Source organism: Aquila chrysaetos, chromosome 3 (genome assembly GCF_900496995.4).
Source record: "Aquila chrysaetos chrysaetos chromosome 3, bAquChr1.4, whole genome shotgun sequence".
NCBI lineage: Eukaryota > Metazoa > Chordata > Aves > Accipitriformes > Accipitridae > Aquila > Aquila chrysaetos.
In genome coordinates, this window is record NC_044006.1 from 11,442,914 (window position 1) to 11,452,954 (window position 10,041).

Genomic DNA, 10,041 nt, shown 5'->3' on the forward strand with positions numbered 1-10,041 from the left:
TCCGACACCTCACTGCGCAGAGCTCTGACGTCAGATGCCTCTGACAAACTTTGCTGTCAGTCAAAAGCCTTTTCACAGAGACAGTCACAGTTTGCAATGCAAACACCTGTCCTCACCCGGCTTCTTTCCCTTCTTTTCTTTTTTAAGCACACAGCTTTAAATTTTAAATTGCTGGTCCATTAATGGCCTCCTGAGCAAATGAACCTTCCCATGGTCTCTAGTGTTGTGTCCTCTCCTCCGCCTGCCCTTGGCCCACTGCCACAGCCCTCGGGACTAGCCCTGGCCCCAGGGAGCCTCCCTGGAGCAAGCGAGACCCTGAAGCCTTGGTTCCACCATCACGAAGCTCTCAGGAGTCAGAAGTGTGGGAGATGGTGACCGGAACAAAATCCTCCACCTCCTGGGCCTGGTCATGCTTAGCAAGTGGCCGAGATCCTGCAAAGGCTCATTCCCCCCTTCCCTTCCCATTCATCTTTCCTTCCTTTCCTTTTCTCCCTTTCCTCCTTGCTGGAGGAAGCAAGGCTGGCCCCTGCTTTGGAGATTCTGGGTCCTCCAGTCTGAGGCTCTGGGGGACGACAGACATCACCAGGGTTTAGGCAGCTGCCCAGGGAGGCAGCACAGGCAGGCAGGGCAGCCGGGCTGGTACCCTTTTCTCCTCCGTTCTGAGCTGTGCTGGATCACAGGAAGTGTAATATTTGCTTGAACATGTCAGTAAATCCCCCCTGTGCTACAGGAGGTCACCTTTCCTAATCTACGATATCCAATTGCGTAACTGAGATACTGAACAAATAGCTTAAATTTAATCTTTGTTTTCTTCCATCTCAAGCGTGGCAAATCAATTCCTGGGCAAGCACAGCTTCAGCGCAGAGCTGGGAACACACACTGGTCACGTTAACCTCCAAAAGAGCAGAAAAAATGAGATAAATAAACCAACTGAGGTTTTACTGCCTGTTGCAGCATCTCTCCCTGTCAAACATCACTCCAGGGCTGGGGTTTCGATGCCTTCAGCAGAAGTTTTGCAGCAGAGGCCAAGCCTTGATGCTCACCACAGCACTGCAGGTGCAAGTCTGTGTCCAGGTGAGGTCCTGGGGCAAAGGCAGGAGATGTTGCTCTGGATGTCAGCAGGTGGGTGCAGTTTTAAGCAGCCTCGTGTCAGTGTCATGAGGCACCAGCTCTCATCTTCCCTGAAACCCTCCTGCCCTGTTCAGCACTAATGGGAGCGTGGCTTCCCCCCCCGCAGATTAAAGACAGCAGAGAAAGACACGGGACCAGGGGCAGCAGGGCTTCGGCAGTGCTTGGAAGGTGTCCTGGTGGCAACGTGGGCAACAGGAGGCAGAAAGATTTGGTTCTCGTTTCCCTCCCCGCTCATTTTCTTTGGTTCATTAATGATGTTTCATACAACAGTTCATACAACAACAATTCAAAAACTAGACACATCAGCCATCTATTGCCCCAGTCACTGCGGATGGAGCAAAACCAGGTCTTTTCTCCCTGCCATAGTTTCTCCCTCTCCCTGTTGGAATAAGGATGTGCTTTAAATGTCCATCCTCAGCCAAACACCATGGTGGGTAGGAAATTCTGTGCCTCTAAGCGCCCACTGGGTTCTGCCTGCTCTGCTTCCCTGCCCTGTGCTGCTCTGGCTGGTGTCAAGCCCATGTCACAAGCTGCCACTCTCCTCTGCATGGCACAGATGTCCCAGGCACTTTGAACCCTGGTTAGCACTGCCCCACTCCCTCCAGCACAGCTCGGGGATGCATCTACCCCAGCTCTGCAGCATTATCTCACTTATTGCCTCTGGCATCCACTTCCCAGGGTGAGAGAGGGATAAATAGTACCTGGCATGCTGCAGTCTGCAGCTAACCCTGAAATGCAGCCTCCTGCTGAGCCCCACTGTGTCTGGGGCTGCAGCTCAGCCCTTCACAAGGCAAACACAGCGCAGGTCTCATTGCTGCTTACGGCTTATTTCAGGCACCAAAATTCAGGAGCAAACTCGTGTTGCCTGCTCCCTTAGTAGAAAGTCTTAGTGTGGGCTCCCATGAGACAGTGGGAGGGGACCAGCACAGAGGTGTCTGGGGGCTCAGACCACTCTCAGGGAAGGGAAATAATTCTGCAAATGGATCCCAAGCAGCTGGGGTTTGTGCGGGCACGCATGTGGCAGGAAAGTACCTCCACGGCCCCAAACTTGATTCTGCCAGGAGGCAATAAGGGCAGCCAGCATGGGTTTCTGAGGGAAAGACAGCAGAAATTGTGTGAGAAGGAGCACATACTCCTTTCTCCAGGGCTGCAAGGAAACACAAAATCTCTGCCCCTGGAGGCAGCCACGGAGCAGGGGGCTGCTCCCCACCCCACAGAGCATCTTCTGCAGATGAATTAAAAGCGTTAGCCTCAAATCTCCTAATTTATCCTGAGTTTTTCTCTTTAATAGTATTCATCGTGGGAGCCATCTGGACTGGGTACTTTATTAGCTTAGAATAATTCAGCTGCTTTGTTAATCTCATCCCATTTCATGGGGTTCGCTCCAGTTTCCTCATGGTGCAGCCCAGGACAGGGCAGCGCTGCTGCCCTCGCTGTCCTGGCTGACAGCTGTTCCATCATCCAGGGACCCACAACAGGGCAGCCACCTCCGTGCAGGTCCTGTCCCTCCAAACATGGGCCCACAGAATTCTTTAGTGTCTCCAACTCTCTTAGCAGGCAGTCAGAGGGTGCTAAATCCACTGGGATTTCCCATTGACAAGGGGGGGACCACAGCAGGTCCCTGCAGCCCCTCACAAAGCCTCCCCGACCCTGGGCGGGGGCAGACCTTGGCAGTGCCCAATGGCCCAGCCGTCCAGTGCTACATCGCATGTCGGGGGCCTTCCCCAGCCCCCCAGGAGCCCAGCAAGCAAAGCTGCTCCTCAGCCACAGCAGCCGCTTGCTGCCCTAAATGCTGGCCTTGTTGCAAAACCATAATAGAGCCCTTATCAGCCTAAATGATTAAATTGCCCTGTATTGAGAGAAACCAATTTGCCAGCAAATTTCCTTCCAGTCTACCTGTAGCACTAAGTGGTCTGCAGCCTGGTGCCGGGCTTCCCAAGCATGCATGGAGGGATGGCTCTCATGGACATCATGTTTCTCTCCTCTCCTCTCCTCTCCTCTCCTCTCCTCTCCTCTCCTCTCCTCTCCTCTCCTCTCCTCTCCCCCTTCCCTCCACTCTGCCAGAGAAATAGCAGGAACCACGTGAATGAGATCATCTGCTCCAAAATTACTCACACTGAATTAATCACCCAGAACGGCAGCAACCGCAGTGGGAGTGAGCCAGGGTCACTGGGGAAGGAGCTGGTGGCTCAGGGAGGGGGAAGCAGCCCCACGGCGGGGATGGTGCTGCCTGGGCAAATGTGCTGGAGGGAAGAGCCCTCGCTTTTCCTTGTCTGCTGCTGACTCAGGGCTTGTGCAAGGCGTGTGTTGTGGCAGGATTTGTGTGCAAAGCCCAGAGGGCACAGCAGTGTGCACAGCCGGTTTTCCCTCCCAGGAGGGCATGGAGAGCAGGGGGTGTCAGCGAGGTGCACAAGGTGGTCCGGTGCTGCATCCCTGCGGAGGTCACATTGCAGTGCCAGGGAAACAGCACTGGGTACATGGGAGCTCGCATGGAGCCTGCTGTGTCCTGATGGAGAGCCTGGCTGCAGCCTTGGCAGGGCCATTTGCTGACAGGGAGCCTCATCCAGCAGCTCCCTCCATGCAGAGCCAGCGCTCCACACAACAGGGTTTACGTTAAGGCTGATAGAAGAGCATGGCCACCAGAAAACGTCAAATTACTTCCCTCTGTCACCATAAATTAGAAGTGCCTGTCCTGCCAAAAGAATCAGGCTTCTCTCTAATAAGAAGCCAGCCCTGAACTAGCTGAGTGTTTCCCTGCCCGTTGCCTGCCTGCTGCCTGTGCAGAGCAGCGGGCAGTGGGCAGGGAGGACAGTGCTGGCCCTGGGAGGATGCTGCAGGCGAACCTGGCTGGCCCGCAAGTAGCAGCCAGCGTTTGTGAAGCTGTTTGACAGAAAGGGGACTTTGCCTGGATCAGTCTGTAGTGGCAGGTGACCACAGGCACAGTGACAAGCAGGACAAGGAGGGCACTTCGATAGCGATATCTTATCTCACTACTTGCATAATGATATATCCACGGTGCCTGTGATGCTCTCAGCAGGCGCAGCTCCCTGGTACCTGCACCAGGTCAGTGCACACTGCTGCCCCAGCTCTCCCTCGGGCTCTCCTGATGGAAAGCGCAAAGGGGAAAAGGTCTTTGGGACCTGGCACAAGCTGGAATTGAGCAGCCTGACCCCATTCAGGAAACCATGCGAATCCCAGCAGGAATAAAGCAATTGTGCTGGGCTGGAAAGAGCAAAGCAGCAAACGGAACCGGGGACAGGGACCCGTTAAAGAGCAGTGGATGAGCCAGCAGCACAGCAGTGAGAAGTGACAAGGAACAGACCATTTCTCCTGCCACAATGTCAGCTGTGACAGTGCCCGGCCCCAGCAAGGCCTCAGCACAGGAGCCCTGCCCTCAGGGAGGTGGCACGGCTCAGGTGCAGAGACACAGCCCTCTGCCCCCACCACACCAAGCACCAGACACCACAGGAGCTCCGGGACAGTTTTGCTCCTCGGCCAGCAACTAGACCAGCAGGGAGCCTGAATGGTGGCAAATGCATTGCCTCGCAGCGGAGGATGAAGTGTTTCTGGTGCCATGGGCTTGACCTGCAAACACCTCAGTGTGTGTTTAGTATTTTGCTCTCTGTCCCAGATTGCTCCTTCCTTCTCCCAGCTCCTGGCCTCCATGGTTCATTTAATGACGTGTGCTCTATGTCCATGTTCACCTGGCATAGACCTGTGTTCCCGGTAGATAAAATGATGCTCACATGCTCAGGTCTGGTGACAGTGGTGAGTTATTTCCCACAGAGGATCTCGAAGCACTTTGCGTTTGTTGCCCCACTTACAGAGGCGCAGAGACATGAACAGGTTTGTTAAACATCATCCAGCAAGATGAGTACTCGCAGCCCGGTGACTGGCACTAAGGACAAGCTGCAGGGAGCTGCTGCATGGGGACACAGGGGCCAGCATTGCCTGCATCAAGCCAGGGGCACTCGTTTTTGATTCCCCAAGTATTTTTGTAGGCAGTGTTGTTCTAATAACATGACATAACCCATGACACAGCACGAGAGGGATGCTGCACTGTTGCTGGGGACAACCAGCTCCATTCAGCTCTGAGCTCAGCTCCAGTCCCAGAGTCGGCTGCCGGCTGCATAAAGCCACCTAAACCAGAGACATCAAGGGGGAAAAGCACTTGTCCCAGCTCCTTCCCTCTCTGCCACAGCAATGATGCTAACTCTAAATCAAACATTTGTCTTGCACAGATATGTCTGTTGCACACCGAGGCATGATGTCAATGTGTTTGGACTAATTTGTCAGGTGGAAGATAGATATCTGCGGACCCAGCCACAGGCATGAGCCCCCGGCAGCCCCCGAGCTCCCTGCTCCCCACCTCCCCCAGCTGCCACAAAGCCACCACGCGTGTCCAGCCAGGACTGTGGCCATCTGGGCACAGGCAGAGCCCTGCAAAGCACATTAATGCCCACCCAGCATCCCACAGGAGGAGCTGAGCTTTGGTCCCTTGACCTCTAAGATAACGAGGAGGTTGCTTCCCCAAGTGAATGTTTCTGCAGTGCATTCATACTGAGATCAGTTCAAAATAGGGATGCTCAGACATGCGCTTCCCAGAGTGAGTGCAGGTAGAAAGGGAGGATTTCCAGTGAGGGATGCGTGTATGTGCTCAAGGCTTCTTTGGGTTTTTAGGAATACTAGGGAAATTAGATTTTTTTTCCTCCTTTTGGTGTTTTCTGGAAAATCACATGCCTTAATGAAATGTTCGTGTGTGAGCTTTAAGTAGTCAGCAGCCCAGATAAGGTCCAAATCCATTTTGTTCATGTTTTGCTTGTTTCAGGGAATCTGAACTATTTTGGGGGATTTATGCCCATCATAAAATGAAGCTCCTGTCCCAAAACAGCCATAATAAGGTATAGCTGAAAATATAAAGATTTAATAAAAACTTGTGCAGTAATTTGGCTCTTAATCCCAAACACAATCTCTCCCCTCAAATAACTGCAGCCCCTGCAAGATTAAATTCTCCCTACATATTGTTTGTAAGTCTGATACCTTCTATCGAGCTTAGCTGGGTTTTAAGTTCTTAAATCATGTCTCTGTAATTGCACATCTTATTCAGTTTGTGATGCAAAGAGTTCCCAAGGAAGCTTTTGTAAAGATTTCTTCATATCTGACAGTACTGTGTGACACTTGTATGTATTCTGAAAGCTACGCAGTGCGGGGAATGCAAGAGGTCAGTGCTTCCTAAAGCAAGAGGAGGCTGTAAAATGTTTCCATTTTATCACTGAGCAGCAGGTCCCAGAAAAATCAGGACATCTGCAAACTGTTCTTGAACTGACTGCTTCATAAACGATGGGGAATCTGTTCCTCAGGCAGATGGGGCTTGGGGAAAGGTAGGAATAGTCATCCCCCTTGCCCTGGGCTTCATTTTCTTCCAGTAATTAGCAAAATCCCAATTCACAATGGATAACTGAGTTTTAAGTGTGGGCTACATGGAGAAACAGGCAGTGATGAAAAGAGGCCTGAAACTCAGGAGACCTGGTGCAGTGCCAGAGTCTCCCAGATTACCTTTGGCAAGTCCTTTGATCCTTATATCCCTCCTGGAAACACTGAGAAGGAGCCGTCCCTCTCCCCCGCTCTCCACAGCCTGGACTGCAGCCCCTCGGGGTGACGCATGCGCTCTCGACTGGTGCGAGGATGCTCCACATCCAGCTGGACCTGCAGAGAGAAGGATGCAGGGCTTGTGGGGTGGGTGGGATGCTCACACCTCCTTTTTTTTTTTTTTAATGGGCTTCCTCAGGCCAGCAATGCACAGTGCTCGGTTTGCCCAGGGCTCGGTTTGCCTTGTGCAGGGAGGATAGCTAGCAGGAGAGGCCGGCTGCAGTCAGGGCTCAGCCTCCTTCATCTCCTGCTACTTTATCCCAGTCCTCCCTTTCCTGGAGTCTCATACAGGAGCCTTTTCCTTCCTCTGAGGACTGTTTCAGGATCCAGAAGCACATCGCTGGGGCCCCAGGCAGAGGCACAGGGATGGGAAATTAGTGTAAGAGAAGCCTTGTGGGTGAAGCTCAATCCTAATTCCCTCTTTGGAGCAGGAGGTTTTGCCTGCATCAGCAAGAGGGTGCCTGGAATGTGGGCTCTTCTCAAAGCAGCTGCTGGGGAGCAGTGAGAAAACACAGCCTCAGCACAGAGAAAATATCCCTTGGCTTTATTGCACTTTGCCTGGACAAAAGCAGGATCCTGCAAAGGAACAGTCACTGCAAAGGACCAGCTACGTTGGTTTTGTCCATCCAAAGCTCTCCAAAACACTTGCTTCCCTAGAGCTCACTGGAGAAATGCCCTGAAGACTGTGCCACTGCAACAGGCAGGTTGTCTCTGCATCTTGCTCACTCAGCAAAACGTCACAGCCTGGTTATATTTAAGTCCTCAGCTTGAATATCATTGTCATAACCTCCCATGCGATCTGCCTGGGCAGTGTCATAATTAATAGTGCCCTTGCTCAGAGTACAAGTGGAACATGTGATGGCTCAGCTAGCTATAAATCACGACAGAGTTTCCATCTGGTCCAGCATCTATTTATACCTCACCAGCCCCAATTAACTTTGAAACTTGGGGCTGGTGGTTAAGGAGAAAAATTGTTCTTGAAAAGCGTGATAGGATATGCAGCGATGTGGATGGGAAGGAGGTGGTGGTGGCTGCTCGCTTCTCCACAGAGGGAACTGCATATCCCAGTGCCCCAGGGGACACTGAAATGCAGCTCCCGACACAGGGCTGGCCTTTGAATCAGTTCAACACCAGCTGCGAGATCCCAAGGGAGACACAGAAGTTCAGGGCTGAGGGTCGGTGTCTGGATCCTAACACACATCCCCTGATGCCAGCTACATGCCCCCCCCCCGCCGCAGGCACTGATTCCTCCCATAGCCGTGGCTCTGCTCCCATGTCTCAGCCAAAGCCAGTGGCTCTTCTTGGCCAAGGGGGTTGTAGGTCAGGTCCAGCAGCACCAACCAGAAAGAGCTCCTTGGAAAAACATCTATGGGTGGTGGGACCAGGCTCTGCAGGGTGAGGGTCTCCTATGTGAAGAAGCCTGGTCCACGAGGCTGATTGCACTTCACTCTCAGTCATACCAGGTCAGCCCCATGAGGCTGATGCCTGGGGGTGCTTCTAGGTCCAACCACCCAGCCATGTGACTGCTGCTTTTTCAAAAATCAAGCTGCTGTCAGTAGAGATTGGCGGACTGAAGCGCAGCATGAGCTGGCCAAGGGAACCCAGCAGAGTCCTGAGAAAATGGCACATCATCATCCTGTGTGCATCCAGATTCCTTCAATATGGGCACAAAATTGAGCCAGGAAGGCTCGGCCCAATTTGAAAAAGCTCCTCAGCAAAGACTCCAGCACTGCCTCCCTCAGAAAGCACGAAGGTTTGCATCCTGATTAGAGACCTGCTGTGCCACTTCCCTGATGCACACACACATCAGCCCAGCATCAAGCCTGCAGCTGCCAGCTAGTGAGTTAAAGAGCACAGCCTGACCCGGTGCTTGACAGCCCTGAAGCATCTGGAGAAGTCTGAATTCAGGGGGTTTCATCCAGCTCTGGGAAATGTCACAGATGTGAGGCTGAAACTGCTGTGGGTCGGTCGGTCTCTGCAAGCACCACAGCTCTTGGCACTGTTTTCCTGACGCTGCTCCTGTGACAGTGGGTTCTGACCCCCAGCTGAAGGCTACAGCTCCCTGCTCTGTCCCTGAAGTATGTTGTGGTGCATTGCTCCAACCTGTCTGCATCTTCCTCAACAGGTTCTGGGGCTGGTTTCAGCTCAAGTCCTTATGTACCATTCCAGCAGCGTTCAGGTGGGGCTGCAAAAACTTACCTTGGGACTGGCACGGGGTATAAAATGGCCCAGTGCAAAGAGGCCAGTAGAGCTCCTGTGGACTCTAGCACAAGGGACTATGGCTGGGTCACAGCAGTGAGGGATGGTACGAGGAGTACGTGGGCCATAGCATCCCCTGGGCAGATCCCCAGCTCTGCAGGACAGTGGCGTGGCTGGGGAAGACAGGGTGTGGAAGGCATGCTGGGGACCATGTCTCTCTCTCCATCCATGCTGGATCAAAGCCCCAGTGAGGGGCACAGTGCAGAGATGCTGTGCTATTGCCTTCCTAAAAAAAGAGTCAGATTCTGCACCTGGTTCTTTGGTACCCACCTCCTTCCCTGCCTCCCTTCCTCCCTCCCGCTTTTCGGCTCTTTTGCTTTTGCAGCAGTATTACTCCTGGAGTCCTGGCTGGCTCCCAGCTCAGGTAATTACACGCTGTCCTCTGGTATTTGAACAGGATATTTGTTCTCCTTGATTTCCTGTCCTACATGCCTGTGCAGTGCTGCGGGCAGTTTGTCACGCCGAGCGAGCGTATTTCCCTGGCAAAGGCAGTCACCCCAGTGTGCCCAGCTCCAGCACTAAGTGGGCATTTTGTAAACATGGAATTATGTAGATGCCTTCCCCAGGGAGACCAGGTGGGCTGTAGAACCACCTGGGCCGGACACAGTGCCCTGTACAGGTATGGAGCTGCAGCACTATCCCCATCCCCACCTCAGTAGGACCCCATTCAGCCTGGATTATTAGCTGAGAAAGCTCCCAGCCTCCCAGGTCCCTCTTTAAAAGGCTGTTTGTGGCTCACACCATGCCACCTCTACCTGTTTGCTATAAACTTTCCTTTCTGTTTAGGTTAACTGTTTACAGAAGTGATCTCCAGCACTTTCAGCGCATTCCTGGCAGGAGGGTAAGAGAAACGGAGTTAATGTATGTCTGTCCTGCTTTAAAACCCACCAGGAGATCATGAACAGAGCAGTAGCATCAAGCCCTTTGCCTGTACTCCAGGAGCTCTGCTGTAGCAGGCCACCACTGAGCCAGGGCTGGGGATCCTCCACCTGCCTTTGGGCT